At 43.8% G+C, this 17,980-nt stretch overlaps 1 pseudogene; it reads right to left on the minus strand.

The window, feature by feature from the left end:
- The window catches only part of LOC109879052 (copine-5-like), a 248,728-nt pseudogene extending 233,227 nt beyond the window's left edge, over window positions 1–15,501 (minus strand).
- Between the last annotated feature and the right edge of the window lie 2,479 nt (window positions 15,502–17,980).

Genomic DNA, 17,980 nt, shown 5'->3' on the forward strand with positions numbered 1-17,980 from the left:
CGCAATTAATCAAATCAAATCAATTACACAGGTACTTTCCCGAAACGGACGACACAAACAACTGGATCCATTATCCCTTTCATGCCCTGCCTCCAGTCCACTTATCGATATCTGAAGAAGAGAGCCTCATCAAAATTGCAACAAGCAGTTCTGTGAAAATTTAATTTAATCAAAAACCACTGGCATATTTCTGGATTGGGCTGCGCTCAGAGTATCCTGCCTTGGCAAATCGCGCTGTTAAGACACTGATGCCCTTTGCAACCACGTACCTATGTGAGAGTGGATTCTCAGCCCTCACTAGCATGAAATCTAAATACAGGCATAGACTGTGTGGAAAAAGACTGAGACTCTCTCCAATACAACCCAACATTGCACAGTTATGTTCATCCTTTCAAGCACAGCCTTCTCATTCTTCACAATTCTCGATGTACAAATAAAGTTTTATAGGTAAGATGGCTAAATAAAGAGCAAAATTATTGATTATTATTTTTGAGCCCTGGTCCTATAAGAGCTCTTTGTCACTTCCCAAGAGCCGGGTTGTGACAAACTCACTTATTCTTATGTTTAATAAATGTATCGTATAGTGTGTGTGTGTGTGGCAGGCTTATAATGATATCGTGCACCAGCTGTTCTTTACAAAAAGATACAGTCCTCCGCCCCTTGTCTTACCAGACACCGCTGTTCTATCCTGCCGGTACAGCGTATAACCAGCCAGCTGTATGTTGATAATGTCGTCATTCAGCCACGACTCGTGAAGCATAAGATGTTACAGTTTTGAATGTCCCGTTGGTAGTTTAATCTTCTGCGTCATTGATTTTATTCTCCAAAGATTGCACGTTTGCTAGCAGAATGGAAGGAAGTGGGGGTTTATTTCGATTGCCTATGAATTCAAAGAAGGCATCCCGCCCTTTGGCCCCTTTTTCTCCACTTCCTCTTTACGCAAATCACGGGGATCTGGGCCTGTTCCCGGGGAAGCAGTACATCATTCACGTCGGGCTCGTCAGACCTGTTAAAGGAAAAAAAGGATTCTGCCAGTCAGTGGTGAGTATTCGCAGTCCTGATGTCCAGAAGTTATTTTCGGTCATAAGAGCCGGTAGCAGCAACATTATGTACAAAATAAGTTTAAAAATCAGTTAAAACAACGCAAAGAAAAAAGAAAAAAACCACAATTGGTTGGGAAACGTAAAACATCAGCCTTCTTCTCTAGCGCCATTTAACCTGCTAAATGTTGTGTTGTGGACATGTGGTGGTGTAGGGATGTTAAATGATAGACTGTTTTATCTTTAGTTTGTTCAGTACAAACACAGTTCACTGTTTTATCAGTTGTTTTATATGTGATGTGGATGGTTTGATGTGTTTGGACCCCAGGAAGAGTAGCTGCTGCCTTGGCAACAGCTAATGGGGATCCCTAATACATACTAATATTACAGGTGCCTCAAAGGACCACTTGTTGTGATGACTGGACAATGTCAACAGGACCAGAGTATTACCTATGGTAGAGTACAGGACACTGTCAACAGGACCAGAGTATTACCTATGGTAGAGTACAGGACACTGTCAACAGGACCAGAGTATTACCTATGGTAGAGTACAGTACACTGTCAACAGGACCAGAGTATTACCTATGGTAGAGTACAGGACACTGTCAACAGGACCAGAGTATTACCTATGGTAGAGTACAGGACACTGTCAACAGGACCAGAGTATTACCTATGGTAGAGTACAGTACACTGTCAACAGGACCAGAGTATTACCTATGGTAGAGTACTGGAAAATGTCAACAGGACCAGAGTATTACCTATGGTAGAGTACAGTACACTGTCAACAGGACCAGAGTATTACCTATGGTAGAGTACTGGACACTGTCAACAGGACCAGAGTATTACCTATGGTAGAGTACAGTACAATGTCAACAGGACCAGAGTATTACCTATGGTAGAGTACAGTACAATGTCAACAGGACCAGAGTATTACCTATGGTAGAGTCCAGTACACTGTCAACAGGACCAGAGTATTACCTATGGTAGAGTACTGGACACTGTCAACAGGACCAGAGTATTACCTATGGTAGAGTACAGTACACTGTCAACAGGACCAGAGTATTACCTATGGTAGAGTCCAGTACACTGTCAACAGGACCAGAGTATTACCTATGGTAGAGTACTGGACACTGTCAACAGGACCAGAGTATTACCTATGGTAGAGTACAGTACACTGTCAACAGGACCAGAGTATTACCTATGGTAGAGTCCAGTACACTGTCAACAGGACCAGAGTATTACCTATGGTAGAGTACTGGACACTGTCAACAGGACCAGAGTATTACCTATGGTAGAGTACTGGACACTGTCAACAGGACCAGAGTATTACCTATGGTAGAGTACAGTACACTGTCAACAGGACCAGAGTATTACCTATGGTAGAGTACAGTACACTGTCAACAGGACCAGAGTATTACCTATGGTAGAGTACAGTACACTGTCAACAGGACCAGAGTATTACCTATGGTAGAGTACAGTACACTGTCAACAGGACCAGAGTATTACCTATGGTAGAGTACTGGACAATGTCAACAGGACCAGAGTATTACCTATGGTAGAGTACAGGACAATGTCAACAGGACCAGAGTATTACCTATGGTAGAGTACTGGACAATGTCAACAGGACCAGAGTATTACCTATGGTAGAGTACAGTACACTGTCAACAGGACCAGAGTATTACCTATGGTAGAGTACAGTACACTGTCAACAGGACCAGAGTATTACCTATGGTAGAATACAGTACACTGTCAACAGGACCAGAGTATTACCTATGGTAGAGTACAGTACACTGTCAACAGGACCAGAGTATTACCTATGGTAGAGTACAGTACAATGTCAACAGGACCAGAGTATTACCTATGGTAGAGTACAGTACACTGTCAACAGGACCAGAGTATTACCTATGGTAGAATACAGTACACTGTCAACAGGACCAGAGTATTAAATATGGTAGAGTACAGTACAATGTCAACAGGACCAGAGTATTACCTATGGTAGAGTACAGTACACTGTCAACAGGACCAGAGTATTACCTATGGTAGAGTACAGTACACTGTCAACAGGACCAGAGTATTACCTATGGTAGAGTACAGTACACTGTCAACAGGACCAGAGTATTACCTATGGTAGAGTCCAGTACACTGTCAACAGGACCAGAGTATTACCTATGGTAGAGTACAGTACACTGTCAACAGGACCAGAGTATTACCTATGGTAGAGTACAGTACACTGTCAACAGGACCAGAGTATTACCTATGGTAGAGTACAGGACACTGTCAACAGGACCAGAGTATTACCTATGGTAGAGTACAGTACAATGTCAACAGGACCAGAGTATTACCTATGGTAGAGTACAGTACACTGTCAACAGGACCAGAGTATTACCTATGGTAGAGTACTGGACAATGTCAACAGGACCAGAGTATTACCTATGGTAGAGTACAGTACACTGTCAACAGGACCAGGGTATTACCTATGGTAGAGTACAGTACACTGTCAACAGGACCAGAGTATTACCTATGGTAGAGTACAGTACACTGTCAACAGGACCAGAGTATTACCTATGGTAGAGTACAGTACACTGTCAACAGGACCAGAGTATTACCTATGGTAGAGTCCAGTACACTGTCAACAGGACCAGAGTATTACCTATGGTAGAGTACAGTACACTGTCAACAGGACCAGAGTATTACCTATGGTAGAGTACAGTACACTGTCAACAGGACCAGAGTATTACCTATGGTAGAGTACAGTACACTGTCAACAGGACCAGAGTATTACCTATGGGAGAGTACAGGACACTGTCAACAGGACCAGAGTATTACCTATGGTAGAGTACAGTACAATGTCAACAGGACCAGAGTATTACCTATGGTAGAGTACAGTACACTGTCAACAGGACCAGAGTATTACCTATGGTAGAGTACTGGACAATGTCAACAGGACCAGAGTATTACCTATGGTAGAGTACAGTACACTGTCAACAGGACCAGGGTATTACCTATGGTAGAGTACAGTACACTGTCAACAGGACCAGAGTATTACCTATGGTAGAGTACAGTACACTGTCAACAGGACCAGAGTATTACCTATGGTAGAGTACAGTACACTGTCAACAGGACCAGAGTATTACCTATGGTAGAGTCCAGTACACTGTCAACAGGACCAGAGTATTACCTATGGTAGAGTCCAGTACACTGTCAACAGGACCAGAGTATTACCTATGGTAGAGTACAGTACACTGTCAACAGGACCAGAGTATTACCTATGGTAGAGTACAGTACACTGTCAACAGGACCAGAGTATTACCTATGGTAGAGTACAGTACACTGTCAACAGGACCAGAGTATTACCTATGGTAGAGTCCAGTACACTGTCAACAGGACCAGAGTATTACCTATGGTAGAGTACTGGACACTGTCAACAGGACCAGAGTAATACCTATGGTAGAGTACAGTACAATGTCAACAGGACCAGAGTATTACCTATGGTAGAGTACAGTACAATGTCAACAGGACCAGAGTATTACCTATGGTAGAGTACAGTACAATGTCAACAGGACCAGAGTATTACCTATGGTAGAGTACAGTACACTGTCAACAGGACCAGAGTATTACCTATGGTAGAGTACAGTACAATGTCAACAGGACCAGAGTATTACCTATGGTAGAGTACAGTACACTGTCAACAGGACCAGAGTATTACCTATGGTAGAGTACAGTACACTGTCAACAGGACCAGAGTATTACCTATGGTAGAGTACAGTACAATGTCAACAGGACCAGAGTATTACCTATGGTAGAGTACAGTACAATGTCAACAGGACCAGAGTATTACCTATGGTAGAGTACAGAACACTGTCAACAGGACCAGAGTATTACCTATGGTAGAGTACAGTAAACTGTCAACGGGACCAGAGTATTACCTATGGTAGAGTACAGTACACTGTCAACAGGACCAGAGTATTACCTATGGTAGAGTACAGTACACTGTCAACAGGACCAGAGTATTACCTATGGTAGAGTACAGTACAATGTCAACAGGACCAGAGTATTACCTATGGTAGAGTACAGTACACTGTCAACAGGACCAGAGTATTACCTATGGTAGAGTACAGTACACTGTCAACAGGACCAGAGAATTACGTATGGTAGAGTACAGTACACTGTCAACAGGACCAGAGTATTACCTATGGTAGAGTACAGTACACTGTCAACAGGACCAGAATATTACCTATGGTAGAGTACAGTACACTGTCAACAGGACCAGAGTATTACCTATGGTAGAGTACAGTACACTGTCAACAGGACCAGAGTATTACCTATGGTAGAGTACAGTACACTGTCAACAGGACCAGAGTATTACCTATGGTAGAGTACAGTACACTGTCAACAGGACCAGAGTATTACCTATGGTAGAGTACTGGACAATGTCAACAGGACCAGAGTATTACCTATGGTAGAGTACAGTACACTGTCAACAGGACCAGGGTATTACCTATGGTAGAGTACAGTACACTGTCAACAGGACCAGAGTATTACCTATGGTAGAGTACAGTACACTGTCAACAGGACCAGAGTATTACCTATGGTAGAGTACAGTACACTGTCAACAGGACCAGAGTATTACCTATGGTAGAGTACAGTACAATGTCAACAGGACCAGAGTATTACCTATGGTAGAGTACAGTACACTGTCAACAGGACCAGAGTATTACCTATGGTAGAATACAGTACACTGTCAACAGGACCAGAGTATTACCTATGGTAGAGTACAGTACAATGTCAACAGGACCAGAGTATTACCTATGGTAGAGTACAGTACACTGTCAACAGGACCAGAGTATTACCTATGGTAGAGTACAGTACACTGTCAACAGGACCAGAGTATTACCTATGGTAGAGTCCAGTACACTGTCAACAGGACCAGAGTATTACCTATGGTAGAGTACAGTACACTGTCAACAGGACCAGAGTATTACCTATGGTAGAGTACAGTACACTGTCAACAGGACCAGAGTATTACCTATGGTAGAGTACAGTACACTGTCAACAGGACCAGAGTATTACCTATGGTAGAGTACAGTACACTGTCAACAGGACCAGAGTATTACCTATGGTAGAGTACAGTACACTGTCAACAGGACCAGAGTATTACCTATGGTAGAGTACAGTACACTGTCAACAGGACCAGAGTATTACCTATGGTAGAGTACAGTACAATGTCAACAGGACCAGAGTATTACCTATGGTAGAGTACAGTACACTGTCAACAGGACCAGAGTATTACCTATGGTAGAATACAGTACACTGTCAACAGGACCAGAGTATTACCTATGGTAGAGTACAGTACACTGTCAACAGGACCAGAGTATTACCTATGGTAGAGTACAGTACACTGTCAACAGGACCAGAGTATTACCTATGGTAGAGTACAGTACACTGTCAACAGGACCAGAGTATTACCTATGGTAGAGTACAGTACAATGTCAACAGGACCAGAGTATTACCTATGGTAGAGTACAGTACACTGTCAACAGGACCAGAGTATTACCTATGGTAGAGTACTGGACAATGTCAACAGGACCAGAGTATTACCTATGGTAGAGTACAGTACACTGTCAACAGGACCAGAGTATTACCTATGGTAGAGTACAGTACACTGTCAACAGGACCAGAGTATTACCTATGGTAGAGTACAGTACACTGTCAACAGGACCAGAGTATTACCTATGGTAGAGTACAGTACACTGTCAACAGGACCAGAGTATTACCTATGGTAGAGTACAGTACACTGTCAACAGGACCAGAGTATTACCTATGGTAGAGTACAGTACAATGTCAACAGGACCAGAGTATTACCTATGGTAGAGTACAGTACACTGTCAACAGGACCAGAGTATTACCTATGGTAGAGTACTGGACAATGTCAACAGGACCAGAGTATTACCTATGGTAGAGTACAGTACACTGTCAACAGGACCAGGGTATTACCTATGGTAGAGTACAGTACACTGTCAACAGGACCAGAGTATTACCTATGGTAGAGTACAGTACACTGTCAACAGGACCAGAGTATTACCTATGGTAGAGTACAGTACACTGTCAACAGGACCAGAGTATTACCTATGGTAGAGTCCAGTACACTGTCAACAGGACCAGAGTATTACCTATGGTAGAGTACAGTACACTGTCAACAGGACCAGAGTATTACCTATGGTAGAGTACAGTACACTGTCAACAGGACCAGAGTATTACCTATGGTAGAGTACAGTACACTGTCAACAGGACCAGAGTATTACCTATGGTAGAGTCCAGTACACTGTCAACAGGACCAGAGTATTACCTATGGTAGAGTACTGGACACTGTCAACAGGACCAGAGTATTACCTATGGTAGAGTACAGTACAATGTCAACAGGACCAGAGTATTACCTATGGTAGAGTACAGTACAATGTCAACAGGACCAGAGTATTACCTATGGTAGAGTACAGTACAATGTCAACAGGACCAGAGTATTACCTATGGTAGAGTACAGTACACTGTCAACAGGACCAGAGTATTACCTATGGTAGAGTACAGTACACTGTCAACAGGACCAGAGTATTACCTATGGTAGAGTACAGTACAATGTCAACAGGACCAGAGTATTACCTATGGTAGAGTACAGTACACTGTCAACAGGACCAGAGTATTACCTATGGTAGAGTACAGTACACTGTCAACAGGACCAGAGTATTACCTATGGTAGAGTACAGTACACTGTCAACAGGACCAGAGTATTACCTATGGTAGAGTACAGTACAATGTCAACAGGACCAGAGTATTACCTATGGTAGAGTACAGTACACTGTCAACAGGACCAGAGTATTACCTATGGTAGAGTACAGTACAATGTCAACAGGACCAGAGTATTACCTATGGTAGAGTACAGTACACTGTCAACAGGACCAGAGTATTACCTATGGTAGAGTACAGTACACTGTCAACAGGACCAGAGTATTACCTATGGTAGAGTACAGTACAATGTCAACAGGACCAGAGTATTACCTATGGTAGAGTACAGTACAATATCAACAGGACCAGAGTATTACCTATGGTAGAGTACAGAACACTGTCAACAGGACCAGAGTATTACCTATGGTAGAGTACAGTAAACTGTCAACAGGACCAGAGTATTACCTATGGTAGAGTACAGTACACTGTCAACAGGACCAGAGTATTACCTATGGTAGAGTACAGTACACTGTCAACAGGACCAGAGTATTACCTATGGTAGAGTACAGTACAATGTCAACAGGACCAGAGTATTACCTATGGTAGAGTACAGTACACTGTCAACAGGACCAGAGTATTACCTATGGTAGAGTACAGTACACTGTCAACAGGACCAGAGTATTACCTATGGTAGAGTACAGTACAATGTCAACAGGACCAGAGTATTACCTATGGTAGAGTACAGTACAATATCAACAGGACCAGAGTATTACCTATGGTAGAGTACAGAACACTGTCAACAGGACCAGAGTATTACCTATGGTAGAGTACAGTAAACTGTCAACAGGACCAGAGTATTACCTATGGTAGAGTACAGTACACTGTCAACAGGACCAGAGTATTACCTATGGTAGAGTACAGTACACTGTCAACAGGACCAGAGTATTACCTATGGTAGAGTACAGTACAATGTCAACAGGACCAGAGTATTACCTATGGTAGAGTACAGTACACTGTCAACAGGACCAGAGAATTACCTATGGTAGAGTACAGTACACTGTCAACAGGACCAGAGTATTACCTATGGTAGAGTACAGTACACTGTCAACAGGACCAGAGTATTACCTATGGTAGAGTACAGTACACTGTCAACAGGACCAGAGTATTACCTATGGTAGAGTACAGTACACTGTCAACAGGACCAGAGTATTACCTATGGTAGAGTACAGTACACTGTCAACAGGACCAGAGTATTACCTATGGTAGAGTACAGTACACTGTCAACAGGACCAGAGTATTACCTATGGTAGAGTACAGTACAATGTCAACAGGACCAGAGTATTACCTATGGTAGAGTACAGTACAATGTCAACAGGACCAGAGTATTACCTATGGTAGAGTACAGTACACTGTCAACAGGACCAGAGTATTACCTATGGTAGAGTACAGTACACTGTCAACAGGACCAGAGTATTACCTATGGTAGAGTACAGTACACTGTCAACAGGACCAGAGTATTACCTATGGTAGAGTACAGTACACTGTCAACAGGACCAGAGTATTACCTATGGTAGAGTACAGTACACTGTCAACAGGACCAGAGTATTACCTATGGTAGAGTACAGTACAATGTCAACAGGACCAGAGTATTACCTATGGTAGAGTACAGTACACTGTCAACAGGACCAGAGTATTACCTATGGTAGAGTACAGTACAATGTCAACAGGACCAGAGTATTACCTATGGTAGAGTACAGTACACTGTCAACAGGACCAGAGAATTACCTATGGTAGAGTACAGTACACTGTCAACAGGACCAGAGTATTACCTATGGTAGAGTACAGTACACTGTCAACAGGACCAGAGTATTACCTATGGTAGAGTACAGTACACTGTCAACAGGACCAGAGTATTACCTATGGTAGAGTACAGTACAATGTCAACAGGACCAGAGTATTACCTATGGTAGAGTACAGTACACTGTCAACAGGACCAGAGTATTACCTATGGTAGAGTACAGTACAATGTCAACAGGACCAGAGTATTACCTATGGTAGAGTACAGTACACTGTCAACAGGACCAGAGTATTACCTATGGTAGAGTACAGTACACTGTCAACAGGACCAGAGTATTACCTATGGTAGAGTACAGTACCCTGTCAACAGGACCAGAGTATTACCTATGGTAGAGTACAGTACACTGTCAACAGGACCAGAGTATTACCTATGGTAGAGTACAGTACACTGTCAACAGGACCAGAGTATTACCTATGGTAGAGTACAGTACACTGTCAACAGGACCAGAGTATTACCTATGGTAGAGTACAGTACACTGTCAACAGGACCAGAGTATTACCTATGGTAGAGTACAGTACACTGTCAACAGGACCAGAGTATTACCTATGGTAGAGTACAGTACACTGTCAACAGGACCAGAGTATTACCTATGGTAGAATACAGTACACTGTCAACAGGACCAGAGTATTACCTATGGTAGAGTACAGTACACTGTCAACAGGACCAGAGTATTACCTATGGTAGAGTACAGTACACTGTCAACAGGACCAGAGTATTACCTATGGTAGAGTACAGTACACTGTCAACAGGACCAGAGTATTACCTATGGTAGAGTACAGTACACTGTCAACAGGACCAGAGTATTACCTATGGTAGAGTCCAGTACACTGTCAACAGGACCAGAGTATTACCTATGGTAGAGTCCAGTACACTGTCAACAGGACCAGAGTATTACCTATGGTAGAGTACAGTACACTGTCAACAGGACCAGAGTATTACCTATGGTAGAGTACAGTACACTGTCAACAGGACCAGAGTATTACCTATGGTAGAGTACAGTACACTGTCAACAGGACCAGAGTATTACCTATGGTAGAGTACAGTACAATGTCAACAGGACCAGTGTACTGCCAGTAATACACCGTGAATGTATTTCTTACACTGCCATTCTGACTCACAATGCATCCGGCATGAGCCTTAACAAAAGCTATGCACATAGATTTGTAATGAACTGCTCATTGGTTGCATGTGGAAAGACTTGAGAAGCGTGACAGATTGATGTATGATGTGGAATGTACAGATTCTGTGGAATTTGCGATGGGATGAATGTGTCGTTTGGTGACACATAGGTGGAGAAAAATTACATTTCAAGGTGAATTGCTTTCTTTGCACCATAAATGTCCCATTAGCACTGCATATTACACGGTCGTTATAGAAATGTGTGTAAAATATATATATATAATGATTTCATCATGTGGGCCATATAAAAGCAACATGACTAAATAGATCTCATTCACATATTGAACACTGACACTAAGACTGAGTGAACACCCACATGTTCTCTGTCATTCACTGGAGAATACAACCAATGGGTGAACACACAGGCACAATCATACATACCTTCGTTGCAATAGGAAGAGACAAGGAGCCATTGACAAACCCCAAACTCCCTTTGTCTGAATCCAACTACAGTATTTAGCTGAATGAATGAATGATACCATCTCAACGCAAGAGGCGTCACTACAGTCCCTGGTTCGAATCCAGGCTGTATCACATCTGGCTGTGATTGGGAGTCCCATAGGGCGGCACACATTTGGCCTAGTGTCATCCGGGGTAGGCCGTCATTGTAAATAAGAATTTGTTCTTAACTGACTTGCCTAGGTACATTTAAAAAAAATCAAGGCCACTTCTTTCTCATAGTGTCTTAGAGCAAGAGTGCTGATCTAAGATCAGATCCTCCCTGTCCATATGACCTTATTCTGTATGATCTAAAAGGTGAAAATGATCCCAGATCAGGGCTCCTACTCTGAGACATTGTGAATACAGTGTTTTACCTCTATGTAGAGGGAAAGTGTGCACACACATAAAAAAAAGTACACATTCGTTCTTGTTTAATGTAATGATCCATGTATTATTGAATTCAATATACTGTAATCAGGCAGCTCCAATGGTTCAGCTGCTGCCATTCTCAAGGTACTGTGGACATTTTACCTCAGGATGCAGTAAAACATGCAGCAGTGTAACCCACCCTCCCAGTGTTCAATAATACAGTAGAGTCTTGTTAGGGCTCAGTCCCTCTCCAACCCTCAACAGGCTCCCACTGCTCTACAACAGAGGAGTGTGTGTGTGTGTGTGTCCTTGAGTTTTCTAGCCCCTCACAGGCAAGCAGATGCAGTGTCTGTTTCTCAATACAGCCTAGTTGTGTCCTTGGCTGGGATCTGGTTAGAGATGGAAAGGAAGGTGAGGACACTACAGGGAGAATGGGGCTGGTTGGTAATGTTTGATTCTCCTTCTGTGCTTCTGTGATTACCTGAGAGGGAGGCGGGACGCAGAGGAGAGAGATGAATGTGATGCACAGTTAGTCATTTAGCAGACACTCTTATCCAGAGAAACTCAGTTAGACATTTAGCAGACGCTCTCATCCAGAGAGACTCAGTTAGTCATTTAGCAGACGCTCTTATCCAGAGAGACTCAGTTAGTCATTTAGCAGACACTCTTATCCAGAGAAACTCAGTTTGACATTTAGCAGACGCTCTTATCCAGAGACTCAGTTAGTCATTTAGCAGACACTCTTATCCAGAGAAACTCAGTTAGTCATTTAGCAGACGCTCTTATCCAGAGAGATTCAGTTAGTCATTTAGCAGACACTCTTATCCAGAGAAACTCAGTTAGACATTTAGCAGACGCTCTTATCCAGAGACTCAGTTAGTCATTTAGCAGACACTCTTATCCAGAGAAACTCAGTTAGTCATTTAGCAGACGCTCTTATCCAGAGAGATTCAGTTAGTCATTTAGCAGACACTCTTATCCAGAGAAACTCAGTTAGTCATTTAGCAGATGTTCTTATCCAGAGACTCAGTTAGTCATTTAGCAGACACTCTTATCCAGAGAAACTCAGTTAGTCATTTAGCAGACGCTCTTATCCAGAGAGATTCAATTAGTCATTTAGCAGACACTCTTATCCAGAGAGACTCAGTTAGTCATTTAGCAGACGCTCTTATCCAGAGACTCAGTTAGTCATTTAGCAGATGCTCTTGTCCAGAGAGACTCAGTTAGTCATTTAGCAGACACTCTTATTCAGAGACTCAGTTAGTCATTTAGCAGACGCTCTTATCCAGAGAGACTCAGTTAGTCATTTAGCAGACACTCTTATTCAGAGACTCAGTTAGTCATTTAGCAGACGCTCTTATCCAGAGCGACTCAGTTAGTCATTTAGCAGACGCTCTTATCCAGAGACTCAGTTAGTCATTTAGCAGACGCTCTTATCTAGAGACTCAGTTAGTCATTTAGCAGACGCTCTTATCCAGAGACTCAGTTAGTCATTTAGCAGACACTCTTATCCAGAGAGACTCAGTTAGTCATTTAGCAGACGCTCTTATCCAGAGAATCAGTTAGTCATTTAGCAGACGCTCTTATCCAGAGAGACTCAGTTAGTCATTTAGCAGACACTTATCCAGAGAGACTCAGTTAGTCATTTAGCAGAAACTTATCCAGAGAGACTCAGTTAGTCATTTAGCAGACACTTATCCAGAGAGACTCAGTTAGTCATTTAGCAGACACTTATCCAGAGAGACTCAGTTAGTCATTTAGCAGAAACTTATCCAGAGAGACTCAGTTAGTCATTTAGCAGACACTTATCCAGAGAGACTCAGTTAGTCACTAGATAGCTCGGTGGGACAAGACCAAACAGATACATTTTAGTGACTCTAAAATGGAAGGAAGGAAGGAAGGGAGGAAGTGGTGTTTTATGACCTGAGGCCTTGAAAACAGCACTGCCTTGCTCGTATGTGACGGAATACAGAATCTAGCTCCGATTCATCACTCATCTAAAATAGACCAAATAGACCAAAAAAATGCACATGCGGCACGTGCACGCACACACACAGCATTATGGACTCTAGTGGTTTCTCGCATCACTTAACACAGACTTACAGACACACCCACATCGACACATACCACACATACACTGAGGGGGCATCAAAATGCACGTAGTTCTAAACCCTGTACGCTAATATACACTGGAGTACAGGGTCATTCATAACCATTAACAACAACAACACCATTAGCCAACGCATGATAACACAGTGCAGCTGATCTATTCATCATTCATCCAGCTAGCTAATGTTTCTAAAGAGTGGCTGGATGAGGAGTGATGAACAGATGTTGGAGCTTAATTTGATCACCCTGTTGCAGGATAACTTTTCTGCAATGGAGGAAGTGTAAAACGTGTAGTTTATTTGAGGATTAAATAGGATTTTGAAGTTTGTAATTTCCACTTCAAAATGTCAGACTTGATTTTTCCTTAAACAAAAATGTATCAACCCCTAAACAAATGTCCATTAATTATAATCCACATAATAATTCACATTTCCAGTTGCTTCAGGATTATTTTCCTGCTGTAGTAAACTGGCTCAAATGAAGACCCCACATCTGTATGTAGAATGAAAATGACCTCCATAATAGACTAACAAAGAGCAGAAATCTACCAGGGTAGATGCCTCTCATTGTTTTCAATCCAAGTGCAACTTTCCTCACTCAAAGAATTGACCCATAATTTTTTTTTAAAGGATGTGAAGTAGAAAAATGTAAATAGCAGGGACGCAGTTGAAGAGCTGCATTCCAATTTCTGCGATACCGACAACTCCCTGTCTTGTATTACTCAGCCGCACCCTACCTTGGTTGAATACAGATATAGCAGTTCCCACCCAAAACCCCTCCACTGTCAGAGAATCTTCCCTATCCATGTTATATATTTCTATAACCCCTTACCATAACGCATGGCCAGTTAGGACGCAATAGGAGTTGAACACTGCTTGCGGAGTGTTGTTCGTTATCACATTTTTTTTTAAATGTGTGTACTTTAAAGGTGTTGCCAAACATCACAACACTCACTCACTCACTCACTCACTCACTCACTCACTCACTCACCACACACAAAACAAATTAGGATATTCAAACAAGTGGACTTTGTTTCCATTATGTGTCCCCAACTGACTACAACAAGAATAGCACTACTGGAGATGAAAGGCTCCCGGTCCACTGGGGTTAACTCACCTGCAGGAGACGGTGATCTCTACTTTAGTGGCGGGGATGTTCCCGGTGATCGGGTCGAACTCGTACACCGAGGCCATGTCCTCCAGCTTGTCCATCACGTCCCCCTCCATAGGGGCAAGCGCGAGGGCGAGCGCGCGGGGCGGCTCGGGAGCGATCCGTGACTCGCACAGCCTGGCCCCGGTCGAACGCGTGTTGGGTGGTGATTGTGTCGTTTCCAAACTCCCGGTGGGTCGCGAGAACACTGAGAGAGCCAGCCAGGGAGAGAGAGACAGAGAGAGAGATTCAGGGAAACTGGACACCAACAGCCCTCTGGAGAAGCGCACTTGATGAACTATCCATAGATAGTGCCGTTTAGGCTGGGGAGACCTACCGTTCTGCCACGCTAGCTACAGCTGATACCGCAACGCTCACGGTAACAGCAGGCAGCGCAACATAGGGGAGTAACCTGGTGACCTGCTCTCTGCGTGTCAAGAGGAGCTCTACTCCATCGGCTGATGAGCAGACTGAGCGGACCGGAGACTGAAGAGAGAGAACGCGGTTTCTACACTACACTACTACTCTCTCCTCCACCTCCCTCCATTTCCCATCCTCCCTCCCACATGCGATTCCACGCGGGCGTTCCCAGCCAGCCTCCCGGCTATATGCGCACAGCTGGATGCTTCTGTAATGCCTTCATTCAGGTGTCATAGCTGGTCATCTATTTTGACACATATATCCGTGGTGTTTATGTGGATTCACCTACATTATAAAAATAGCCTCATTTATTCTGTCTGTCATATTTTGCTGAATCCATCGTATGCATTTTGCAGATAGTTAATGACACCGTCTGCCATTTCAGTTTTGTCGATTCATTCAGTCAGTGTTATCATTACATTACTGTGAGTGTGGCAATACATCTTCATTAAAAGTGCGCCTCGTTTCAGCACCACAGTAGTGGACAGCTCCCCCGTCGCCTGCGCTGTTAGAGCTGCTTTTACAGGGCTACAACTCGTTTTCTGTGGAGGTTCATGAACACACAGGGAATCTGCAGACGGTCTCTAAGCCACAGAGGATATTGATGCTTTTATAGGGCAATACAACTCGTTTTCTGTGGAGGTTCATGAACACACAGGGAATCTGCAGACGGTCTCTAAGCCACAGAGGATATTGATGCTTTTATAGGGCAATACAACTCGTTTTCTGTGGAGGTTCATGAACACACAGGGAATCTGCAGACGGTCTCTAAGCCACAGAGGATATTGATGCTTTTATAGGGCAATACAACTCGTTTTCTGTGGAGGTTCATGAACACGCAGGGAATCTGCAGACGGTCTCTAAGCCACAGAGGATATTGATGCTTTTATAGGGCAATACAACTCGTTTTCTGTGGAGGTTCATGAACACACAGGGAATCTGCAGACGGTCTCTAAGCCACAGAGGATAGTGATGCTTTTTCATCCGTAAAAGTGACCCTCCACCTCCAATAAGAGCTCTATTGTTCTCTCTCTCTTTTCTTTTCTTTCCTCTCTCTCTCCCCTCGCTCTCTCTCTCTCACACACACACCCCAGCACACACACCAACACACACCCCAGCACACACACCCCAGCACACACACCCCAGCACACACGCCAACACACTAGGGAGGCAAAGCAAGGCAGTCAGCCAGAGAGCAGTTGGTTGTTTCCCTCTCTATACTAGGAAATTATTGAACACGGAAATCAATTTACCCCGTCTCTGTAACATGGGCTCACCCTGTCTCTGTCTGTAACATGGGCTCACCCTGTCTCTGTCTGTAACATGGGCTCACCCTGTCTCTGTCTGTAACATGGGCTCACCCTGTCTCTGTCTGTAACATGGGCTCACCCTGTCTCTGTCTGTAACACTGGCTCACCCTGTCTCTGTCTGTAACATGGGCTCACCCTGTCTCTGTTTGTAACATGGGCTCACCCTGTCTCTGTCTGTAACATGGGCTCACCCTGTCTCTGTCTGTAACATGGGCTCACCCTGTCTCTGTTTGTAACATGGGCTCACCCTGTCTCTGTCTGTAACATGGGCTCACCCTGTCTCTGTCTGTAACATGGGCTCACCCTGTCTCTGTCTGTAACATGGGCTCACCCTGTCTCTGTCTGTAACATGGGCTCACCCTGTCTCTGTCTGTAACATGGGCTCACCCTGTCTCTGTCTGTAACACGGGCTCACCCTGTCTCTGTCTGTAACATGGGCTCACCCTGTCTCTGTCTGTAACACGGGCTCACCCTGTCTCTGTCTGTAACATGGGCTCACCCTGTCTCTGTCTGTAACATGGGCTCACCCTGTCTCTGTTTGTAACATGGGCTCACCCTGTCTCTGTCTGTAACATGGGCTCACCCTGTCTCTGTCTGTAACATGGGCTCACCCTGTCTCTGTTTGTAACATGGGCTCACCCTGTCTCTGTATGTAACATGGGCTCACCCCGTCTCTCTGTAACAGGAACTAGGCTGACAGTGACAACTCTCTCTTTCTTGTGTGCATACACAGACACCACCTCCCCTGTTAAATGACTAGCATCTGTAAAGTGCATCGTAGTCATGGTCAGGTGGGTGGGCAAGTTAGTGCAGATGTGTTCAATCAGGGGTTTGGCAAGACCTGGCAGAGAAAATGCAGGAACATGAAGAGTGAGAATGTTTCTAATTGTAATTGTGATATTATTAGTTACAATTGTCCCTGTGATACCACTGTGCCAGTTTCTGGTCAACCCTCACTTCCCACTCATTCTTCTTCAATGTTCTTCAATTTCTTTGGTTCTTGGGAGGAGAGGGGGTGATAGGGTTCAGAGGTTATCTCATTAGAACTGCTGGTGAGCATCTTATGAACAGGATAAGGAGCTTCCAGCCATGCCAGACCAGCAGGTGGTCATGGTGGTGCACATGTTCAGCTGCTGCCCACACCAAGAGTTTTACACAGTTGTCTTTCGCTCTCACTCTCTCTCTCTCTCTCTCTCTCTCTCTCTCTCTCTCTCTCTCTCTCTCTCTCTCTCTCTCTCTCGCTCTCTCTCTCTCTCTCTCTCTCTCTCTCACACACTCTCTCTTTCTCTCTCGCCCCCTCTCTCTCTCTCTCTCTCTCTGATTCATGTTCCAGTGGTCTAATTACTGTATTTCTGCTCCTAGCTTGCGTCATGGCGAACAAAAATATT

The sequence above is a fragment of the Oncorhynchus kisutch genome, linkage group LG1 (assembly GCF_002021735.2).
Source record: "Oncorhynchus kisutch isolate 150728-3 linkage group LG1, Okis_V2, whole genome shotgun sequence".
Taxonomy (NCBI): domain Eukaryota; kingdom Metazoa; phylum Chordata; class Actinopteri; order Salmoniformes; family Salmonidae; genus Oncorhynchus; species Oncorhynchus kisutch.